This window comes from Eriocheir sinensis, unplaced genomic scaffold (assembly GCF_024679095.1).
Source record: "Eriocheir sinensis breed Jianghai 21 unplaced genomic scaffold, ASM2467909v1 Scaffold741, whole genome shotgun sequence".
NCBI lineage: Eukaryota > Metazoa > Arthropoda > Malacostraca > Decapoda > Varunidae > Eriocheir > Eriocheir sinensis.
Genome location: NW_026112100.1, coordinates 111,535 through 122,253, shown reverse-complemented (window position 1 = coordinate 122,253; position 10,719 = coordinate 111,535).

The following is a 10,719-nucleotide window of genomic DNA, read 5'->3' as shown; positions in this document are numbered from 1 at the left end:
TCTCCATCTTTCCCTTCACCCAGCACTACACACCTCCACCCTCCAGCCAGCACATCACCCCCAACACCACCATCACCGCTTGGCACACACCTCCACCCCCAACACCAGCATCATTTGCCCCACACCTCCAGCCAACATATCACCAGCATCACCACCTGCCTCTGCCACAAACACTCCACCAAAAAACTTCTCAGCCACCGTGCCCGCCTTCCACTCCCAAACGTAAGCACCACACAAGTTTGACCCCAAGTTAAACAGCAATATTAAAAGTTCTTTTCCGTAAGTTAAGCGGGGACATTAAGTAAGTCTTAGTCCTCCTTCGTCTCTCTCCCACACACCCAATTTCACCCACCCACCGTCCCGCGCATCTTCCGGCAGGCCTCAGCTCAGGTGTGTTGCGACTTCCTGCAGGAACGCTGAGGTATAAATGAGGACAAACACACCAGCCCGGATGCATGTGATTACTCCAGGCACAAGGCTCCAAGGACTTAAAAGAACAAATTATGGGAACTCCGCGCCGGGTGTTTTTCTTGCAAATTACGCTCCACTTGCCTGCACTTTCCACTGAATCTTGTTGACTCTAATAATTATCAAAACTTTGCTGTTAAATCAGGCAAATAAGAGAAAACCGTGACGCGGAGGAAAAATATTATATCGCACGTTAATTGGAAAGGTACGTAGGTATGCAACTTAACGATACAAGAACCCAGAAGATGGTTTGTAGATGATAGGTAGAACATAAGCTATGGAGACGTATGAGGAGGAATAAAATGCAAAGGTGTAAAGGCGAAATGCACGGGGAGAGGAATCTATCGCACGTGAATTGGAAAGGTACGGATGCAGTTTAATCAATGGAATAAGAATAGACGGGATAAAGATGCCAGAATGGAACTGAGGAAATAAAAGTATGTGTAGGAATTTAATGGAAAGAGTTGAATACAAGGACGACTAACAACAAGGGATTCAAAAGACATTTCAAACACTCTACGTAGGAAAAGAAAAAATGAATGTATGAAGAAAAATTTAGCGGAAAGTGAAAATAGTTTAATGGACAGTAAGAGATTTAAAACAAACTACAGATTTAAGAGAAAGAGACAGGTGAGGCGAACAGGTGACAGACTCCCACTGATCACACACAACAGAAACAGAGGACCAGCAGACAGCGACGCCCGGCCACAGCACGTAACGGCGGGGTCATAAAGAAGCCCTGTATTGCCTTCCAGTTTATCCTCACCTGAGCCAGCCCACCTGTGTGTATGTGTGTGTGCATGTGTGTGTGAAGGGGGGTGGGTGAGTATGTATATGTGTGTGTGTGCGATAGAGAAATAGAGAGGGAAAGACACAGGAGATGAATGTCAATTATAAACATCAACTAAACGCTAATATAGTTTAAGTGAAAAATAAAACACTCACGAAAGACCTAATGAAAGTAGGTACATGTAGATAACAACAACTTCCAAAAGGTAAGCTAACATAAAGACTCCTATTCCCTCTCCTTCACCCTCCGGCTCTTCCTTCCCTTCGCCCCCTCCAGATGTCTAAGACCGAGACAAATCCAAGTGTTTGCTGAGCCCTCAAGTGAAAGCTACAGCGAACAATAAAACAAAGGAAAGCGAAGAGGAAAAGGAATCCCAAAAAAGTCAATACTTGCCCCCTAACCACTTTAAGCCTGACTAGAGGAAGGGACATGCAAGAAAGACGGAAGATTCTTATAGTGGTGTTGTTGGTAGTGATGGATGTGGTGGTGGTAGTGGTCATGGTGATGGAAAAGGGAAGCGAATAAAGAATAAATAAAAAAAGACCAAAATTTCCAAGAGTAGGAGGAGGAGATGAAGAGAGGAGAAGGGGGAGGAGGAGGAGGAGGTAGAGGGACGGTATGATGTCTGATAGGTAGCGTCCCTTTACCTCCTATGAATTAGTCAGAGAAAGAGAGACAGTGGAAGATTTCTCTCTCTCACAGGACGGCGACAGGTGTGGTAACAGTGCCTTGTCTTCCTGTTGTACGCCCTCTGACACAGTAAGCACCGCATCCTTCAAACTCTGCACATATCTGCCTGTAATAATTCTGGTACCGCCTAATTTACTGGTTTTCACTACTAATCACCTATGCACATTATTTCGTAAGCACTTCGTAAAATCCCCTTAAAATAGTCCCTTCACCCTCAATGAGCAAGCAAGCGACATAACACTACTTTCCCCCTTTTTTTCTACAGTAAGGGGAGCAGCTCAAGGGCAATAATAAAAGAAAACAATAATGAAAAAAAGTCCGCACGAAAAAAAAGCCCTACACGACCAGCCACATATAGGAAGCACTAAGGGACGCCAACACGTTAACGCCACGAGCACAGCAGTTATAACGTAAAAAGGAGTGTGTGGCTTTCGATACCCCACGAAGTCTTCTGCGGTTGATTATCTTTATTTAAATACAGTTCTTTTTTTTTTCTTTTCATTTACGGTTGCTCGTGTACTCGGTCATACAATATCATATATATACACACAACACATCGACACCTTCTAACCTTTCTTATCCATGGTGTTCCTGCGTCGTCTGCGTTGAGGTTCTCGGTTCTTACCTGGAACGAAAGAAACGATAAACATTAGAAAAAGATATATACTTAGGGAGCAAGAGCGAGAAGGAGAGCGAGAGCGAAAGAGAACCCCCCCTCCCCCCTCCCTTTCTTGAAGATATGAAAAATAGTCCCCCGTCAAGCACACATTGCCTGGATGAAAGCAACCATTTGTCTCTTGTCCTCTTGTCGGGGCGGAACTTTTTTACAATTTCCCTTCGGCCCTAATTCACGAGACGCCCCGGTTTACACTTTATAGTCCCATTCTACCCTTTGCTATAGCCCCGGGTTGCCTTATATTGTCCCATTCTTCCCTTAGTATAGCCCTGTGTTGCCCTTTACTATAGCGAGATGACTCCACCCCGCGTCCCGCCTCTCCCTTTCCTATAAGCAGACACGCCCTCACAATACCCTTCGTTTTAGGGTCGATAATGCTATTCTGCCTAACTATTTTTTTCTTCTCTCAAACGATCCTCTATCTAAGTAAATTGTGTGTATAAACGTTCCTTATATTGAATCATCTCAATAGGATCATAATAGTTTTACTTGGAGAGCAATGGTATTTTATTTTCCTCTATAGTTTTCCTCTGTAATATCTTTCTTTTTTATGAAGCGTCTTCTTTCTCACTTCTTTTCCGCTCCTCTCCTTCTTAGCTTGGTATTCTTTTTCCTTCCCGGGTCCTCCTTTTACTCTCTTTCCTTTCGTTGTCTTTCCTATTTCTCTCGGCATCCTCCTTCCCTCCCTCCTTTCAATCTGTGACATCCTTCCTCGCTTCATTCCTCCTTTTTCTCTCCTCCTTTTTACAGACATTCCTCACCACTTTCATCACATCCCCGTTTCCGTGACATCGCTTCCCTCTCTCCCTCTCCCTCTCTCCCTCTCTCCCCCCTCCGTCTCCCCCTTTCCCTATGACATTCCTCTATTCGTTCCTCACAGCAAATCGCTTTTCAGCTGTCTCTTCCTTCCCTGTCACTCCCTAGGGCGATACTCCCCGTTCTCCCTCTCTCTTTTTTATTTTTCTGTTTCTCCCTCCAGCGACATCTCTTTCCCTCTCTCCCTTCCTTCCTCTTTTCCTCTCCCTCCCATCATCAAAGCCACGATGTACTGTTGTATAATGTACCGTGAAGATAAAGGACTTTTTACGATCTTTTAGGCTTCTCGATAATAGCAGTGGTAAGGATGATTGGATTATCTAGTTTTTTTTTCGGCACTGGTAACTTACTAACTAACTAGTGGGGAGCATACAACCGGGGGCGCGTCGCTTCGCTCACTCACCGCCTATACTCCCGATGTTCTCTCTTTGTAATAAAAAAATGTAATGGTCATGGCAAATGCTTCTAAAGGTTTTGATGCGTATAAGAGGAAAGAAAAGGAGGATCCAACACTATATTTAGACCCTTATTTGAACCCCATCACCATAACTAAACAAAAAAGAAATCATAAACACACGAAATAATGAGGAAAAAATCACAACAATAACAAAAGATCCAAGTTTTTCTTACCTACCAAAATATTTTACTTCACATCTAAAGCGAAACAAAAAAAACGCTATATTCAGAACCTAATTTTAACCTCCTAACGAAAATAAAAAAAATAAATAAATCATAAACAAGCGAAATAATGAGGAAAAAGCAACCACAATAACAAGAGATGCAATTTTTTTTTTCCTTACTACCTTCCAAAATCTATTAATACACATCCAACGCGATATTCATAACCTAATTTCAACTTCCTAATAAAAAAAACTAAAAAAATCACAAACACGCGAAATAATGAGGAAAAAGCAATCACAAACGAGAGAAGCAAGTTTTTTTTTCCTTACCAATCAAAATCTATTAATACACATCCAACGCGATATTCATAACCTTATTTCAACTTCCTAATAAAAAAACAACTCAAAAAAATCTTAACCACGCGAAATAATGAGGGAAATAAACGCAATAACAAGACAAGCAAGTGTTGTTTCCTTACCTATCAAAATCTATTAATACACATCCAACGCGATATCCAAAACCTTATTTCAACTTCCTAATAAAAAAACAACTAAAAAAAATCACAAACACGAGAAATAATGAGGAAAAATCAACCACAATAACAAGAGACGCAAATTCTTATCCTTACCCACCAAAATCTATTAATACACATCCAACGCGATATCCATAACCTTATTTCAACTTCCTAATAAAAAAAAACTCAAAAAAATCTTAACCACGCTAAATAATGAGGAAAAATCAACCACAATAACAAGAGACGCAAATTCTTTTCCTTACCCACCAAAATCTATTAATACACATCCAACGTGATATCCATAACCTTATTTCAACTTCCTAATAAAAAAAATCATAAACAAGCGAAATAATGAGGAAAAATAGCACCACAATAACAAGAGAAGCAAGTGTTTTTTCCTTACGCACCACAATCTTTTACTACACAGCCAAAGCCTCGAAAAACCTTGCTTGAACTTGCTAAAAACGCGGCAAGAAAAATGCGCAGAAATTTCTCATCCTTTTGCATTTCACCGGACAATGCTACTCGGCGGTACATATTGCGGCGAGGAACACACAGTAGAGTCCGCTATTTTTAAAGGTATTTGCGGGGAACAGCGGCGGGGGCGAAGGGAGGCGGCCCCATGGGATACGACTAGGCGCCCCAGGGGTAGGTGGTGGAAAGGGAGGACACACGATGCAGGGAAAATATGAAGCCACCAGAGACGGAGAAATACGGGAGAGGAAATAGTGGAAAAGGAAAGAAGAAACAGATCAATGAACAAAGAGATACAGGCACAGGAATGAAGGAAAAAGCGACTGAAAGATGGAAAAGGAAAACACTGGATGAGAGGAAAAGATGAAGGCACCAGAGACGGAGAAATAATGGAAAGGAAACAGTGTGAAAGGAAAGAAGAAACAAAGGCAGGAGAAAAGAGACAGAAGCAACGAAAGGAAGAAAATAAGAGAGAGGATATAGAGGAGGAGACGTGGGAGGAGAGGTCAACGACTTAAGAGGAGAAAAAGAGAGAAAGAAAGTGGGTTATGGGGTTAAGGGGTGAGTCGGAACATAACGTTGGGGGAGAGGAAGTGACTAAAGGGAAGGCTTACATCAGGAAAAGAACCGAGGAAGGGAAGGGGAAGGGAATGAGGGAGGGAAACTAGAAGGGTAAGAGAATGGAGAGGGGAGAAAAGAAAGGGGAAAGGGAAGTGAGAGGGGAAGGAGAAAGAGAAGAAGGAGAAGGCAAAGGTGCATGGAGAAAGGAGAGGGAGGCAAAAGGGAAGAGAGAAGGGAAGGGAGAAGGGGTAGGGGAAGGGAGGAAGGGGAAAGGAGAGGGGAAGGAAAGGAGAGAGAAGAGGAAAGTTGGAGGAAAAGGAGAACAGGGAAGGAGAAGGGAGACGGGAAGGGAAAGAAAGGAGAAAAGGAACAGAGGGGAAGGGAGTGTAATCGAGAGAGAGAGAGAAAGAGAGAGAGAGAGAGAGAGAGAGAGAGAGAGAGAGAGAGAGAGAGAGAGAGAGAGAGAGAGAGAGAGAGAGAGAGAGAGAGAGAGAGAGAGAGAGAGAGAGAGAGAGAGAGAGAGAGAGAGAGAGAGAGAGAGAGAGAGAGAGAGAGAGAGAGAGAGAGAGAGAGAGAGAGAGAGAGAGAGAGAGAGAGAGAGAGAGAGAGAGAGAGAGAGAGAGAGAGAGAGAGAGAGAGAGAGAGAGAGAGAGAGAGAGAGAGAGAGAGAGAGAGAGAGAGAGAGAGAGAGAGAGAGAGAGAGAGAGAGAGAGAGAGAGAGAGAGAGAGAGAGAGAGAGAGAGAGAGAGAGAGAGAGAGAGAGAGAGAGAGAGAGAGAGTGTGTGTAATGCCCCTGTTCTCCATCCAAGTATTTTTTCGGCAGTATAAAAGTTTCCCTACACAGCAAAAAAGTCTTTCCATAAACATGCCTTCCCCGCCCAGGAAAAAAAGTATCATTCATAATTAAGTTTTCCCTTCAAGAACCTTAGCCCTAAACAGTCTTGCCAGTCAAAAAAAAAAAAAGACGAAACAGAATACCAAAATACATCAAGATAGAAAAATACATCGAAACACGCAATACAAAATACAGTAAAATACAAGATAATCGAAAATAGGAAAGACAAGATAAACGAAAATACAAGAAAAAAAAAACACAATGGACTACATGCTCCAAAATACAAAACAGAAAATACAGAAAATGGAAAATACAAAATAATAACACGAAAAATACAACAAAATACAAAACAAAATACAAAATAAAAAAATAAAAAACTCCAGAAGTCTGAAAAATACACCAAAATTCCAAATACAGTTTCACCAGACGACAAAAAAAAAAAACTCCCACAGCAATAATTTTCTCCCCGACATAAAAAGTTCCCTCGCCGACAGACACTCAGCCTTTCGCCCCGACACACTTTTCTGGGCGGGAGGGGGGCGGGGGAGGCGGGGGGGAGGGGGGGGGGCGGTCAAAGTGAGAGCGGGGGCGGCGGCGGCGTGACTCAGGGTATCCGCCGAGCTATTAGGGGAAGGTATTATCAATTTAGTAAAGGTAATAACAACTTCGCAACGGCAACTCTTTTTTGTCAGTCAGTGTGAAGAATTTTTAATCTCGGGAAGACTGGAGGTTGGAGGTGACGATGGTGGTGGTGGTGGTGGTGGTGGTGGCGGTTGTCGTTGATGTTGTTGTTTGTATCTCTTGTTGTTCTTTATTTTGTTCGTGGTCTTGTTCTCTTCTTTTTCTGTATCTTTTATTTCTTATTCTTATTCTTATTCGTCTTTTTATAATGGAAGTGATGGTCCTTGTACTTATTGTTCTTCTTCCCCTTCTTCTTCCTGTTCTTCTTCTTTTTGTGTGGCGATGGTGGTGTTGCTCTTGTTGTCGTTGTTGTTGTTGTTGTGGTGGTGGTGGTGGTGGTGGTGGTACATATTAAGTAATGGGTTCCTGTAATGGCCGGTTGATGACATGCGTTTCTCCCTCTGAGCCACACGCGAGGAACAAAGATTAACTACCGCCGCCGTCGCCATCAAATTCTCATTAAAAATAATTCACCACTTAAGGAAATTATTAATCGAAGTTGTTTTTTGTCTTTTTTCCTTCCTTTTTTTCTTCCTCTCATTAGTTATTTTTTTCCTCTTCCTCCTCCGCCTCTCTTTTTTCCTCTTTTCATGTTTTTTTTGCTTTAATTTCCTATTCTCATTTCCTTGTCTCTATTCTTTACGCTCTTCTCCTTTCCTCCTCCTCTTATATCGGCTTCTATCTTATGTTCTCCCTCACCTCATCATGATCTTCTTCAACCCTCTTCCACCTTTTCTCCCTCTCTTCTTCTCCCCTCTTTCCCCCTCTCTCCCCTTCCCCGGTACCTGCCTCTCCCTTCGCTCCACCAAATCTCCAAAACATCCTTTCCGGCACAACTTCCCGGCGTCTTCCGCACTTCATTTAAGTCACTAATTTTAAACTTTGAACACACTTCGCCGGAACGAGTACACAGCATTTTTTCGCCCCAGTTTTATCTCTCTCGTGACATTTTTCTTGCTGCTATTTGTTGAAGACGAGAAAGTCTGCGCGGAGAAACACATTAAATATTTTCCGTGAGTGAGAAATAAAAGGGGACAAATTTTCGTTTTTCTTGTAAAGGTGAATGTAATGTGAAGAATGAAATCAAACGCAATGAAGGACTTTGAAAATGGCATTGTACTTATTGGTCTATTTTGTATAGAGCTAAATCGCTGGTTCCATACAGAAAGACAGAAACGTACAGTGCTGCCCCCTACACATAAGCAGTTTTAAAAGTCTCCCCCTAACGACGAAACTAGGATCATATGGAAAGAATAAGCGGGAAGGACAGTAATAACCCGAACTAGCACTTGCGGTGACTCTAAAATTAGATAGCAGAACTTTAAAGTAGAAATAAAGATAGAGAATCAAGGGCGTAAAAAGTCAGCTGAATGGCATATATATGAAACAAACAAACAAAAAAGAGCTTGTGAAAAATAGAGCTTTGAATGGGATTATAAAAGTACACACAAAAGCCTAACGGGAAGCATACCAGGAAAAAAAGTTGAAAAAATTCGCATCACTGCTACAGAAATATAACTGCAAAATATGGGATTAAAATTGCAAAACTCGGTGATACAAACTTTTCCGGAATATAAAGTCTGACGGCGGACAAATAAACCGAAAAAAAAAAAACTTACTGGAGATGACATGCAGAAGATGAAGCTGCCAAAATCAAGAAAATGCATTAGGATAAAAAGGAAAGGGAAGGAGAACAACTACCCAAAACAAAAGGAAACGAAAGAAAAGAAAGAAGGAAGGAAATAAAGAAATAAAAGAGAAGGGAATGGGAAACGACTGTCCAAAATTAATGAAGAAGGAAACATGAGCAAAAAAGAAGAAAGACCATAAGGAAATAAAAAAAGAAAAGGGTAGAAAAAGGGAGACTAAAGGAAAAAAGAAGGAAGAAAATAAAGAAATAATAAAGAAAGGATGGAAAACGACGACCCAAAAATGAATGAAGAAGGAAACATTAGAAAAAAAAAGGAAAAACATAAGGAAATACAAAAAAAGAACAGGATAGAAACGGAAGACTAAAGGGAAAAAAGAAGGAAAAAAATAAAGAAATAAAAAAGAAAGGAAAACGACTGTCCAAAATTAATGAAGAAGGAAACATTAGAAAAAAAAGAAGGAAGAATAGAAGGAAATAAAAAAGAAATTAATAGAAAACAACTTAGAGAAAACGAGAGAAAACGAGGCAGCGGCGAAGGATGATTGCACTTAAGAAAAAAAAACTTACTGAATAATTAAAAAAAGGTTAATTTACTTTGCGTTAATTGAGGTTTCCAGAGTGTGTGTGTCTTCCTGATGGCCTCCTTCGTTCATCACTCCTCCTCCTCCTCCTCCTCCTCCCTTTCCTCTTCCTCCTCCCCTTCCTTCTATTCTTCCTCAAATTCTCTCTCTCTCTCTCTGTCTCTTTCCCTTTTCCTTTCCCTTTCCCTTTCTCTTTCTCTTTCAATTCCTCTCCCTCTTTTCCTTTCTATTTCTCTTTCTCTCCCTCTCCCTCTTCCGTTTTCTCTTTCTCTTTCTCTTCCTATTTCTGCTTCTCCTCTTTGTATCTTCTCTTTCTCTGCCTCTTTATGTTCTTTTTCCTCTTCCTCTTCGTCTTCATCTTCTTCTTCCTCCTCCTCTTCCTCGTCCTCCTCCTTCCCTTCCTCCTCCTCCTCCTTCTATTCATTCCCTTGCTAAGATAACAACACAAAAACCACAGTGCTCCGTCAAAAGTCTGTCAGTCGTTATTCTTACTTTTCCATCTCGCATCACTTCCATTTTTTTCCCTTTTTTTCCCTCTCTTCTCCTTTTCCAACCTTCCCGCGCTTTCAGGGGGCTGCAGAGCATTTATTATTGATTTCAGCTACGCTCTCCCCGCTCCTTCTCTCTCTCTCTCTCTCTTCCTCTCTCTCTCTCTCTCTCTCTCTCTCTCTCTCTCTCTCTCTCTCTCTCTCTCTCTCTCTCTCTCTCTCTCTCTCTCTCTCTCTCTCTCTCTCTGTCTCTCTGTGTCTCTCTCTATATCTCTCTCTCTCTCTATCTCTCTCTCTCTCTCTCTCTCTCTCTCTCTCTCTCTCTCTCTCTCTCTCTCTCTCTCTCTCTCTCTCTCTCTCTCTCTCTCTCTCTCTCTCTCTCTCTCTCTCTCTCTCTCTCTCTCTCTCTCTCTCTCTCTCTCTCTCTCTCTCTTTTTCTTTTCTTTTTTTTCAATCTCTCTTCCTCTTTTATTTCAATCTATTTTTTTCTGTCCTGTGTGTGTGTGTGTGTGTGTGTGTGTGTGTGTGTGTGTGTGTGTGTGTGTGTGTGTGTTCCATTCTCTATCTATCTATATCAATCTCTCTACTTTTATTTTAGTTGTTTCGTTGATTATTTTCCTTTTTTTCTTCCTCTTCCTATTCTATCTTCAATTTATTTCTTGTATCCTATTTCTAAGCATCTATCTATCTATCTATCTATCTATCTGTATATATCTATCTATTTATCTGTACTTTTGTTTGAATATTGTCTCTTCCTTTTCTTCCCTTCGTATTCTGTTCTAATTTTTTTCTATGCATCTTTCTTTATCTATATATCTATCTCTACCTATCTATCTGTATCTATCTATGTTTTTCTCTGTACTTCTGTTTGAA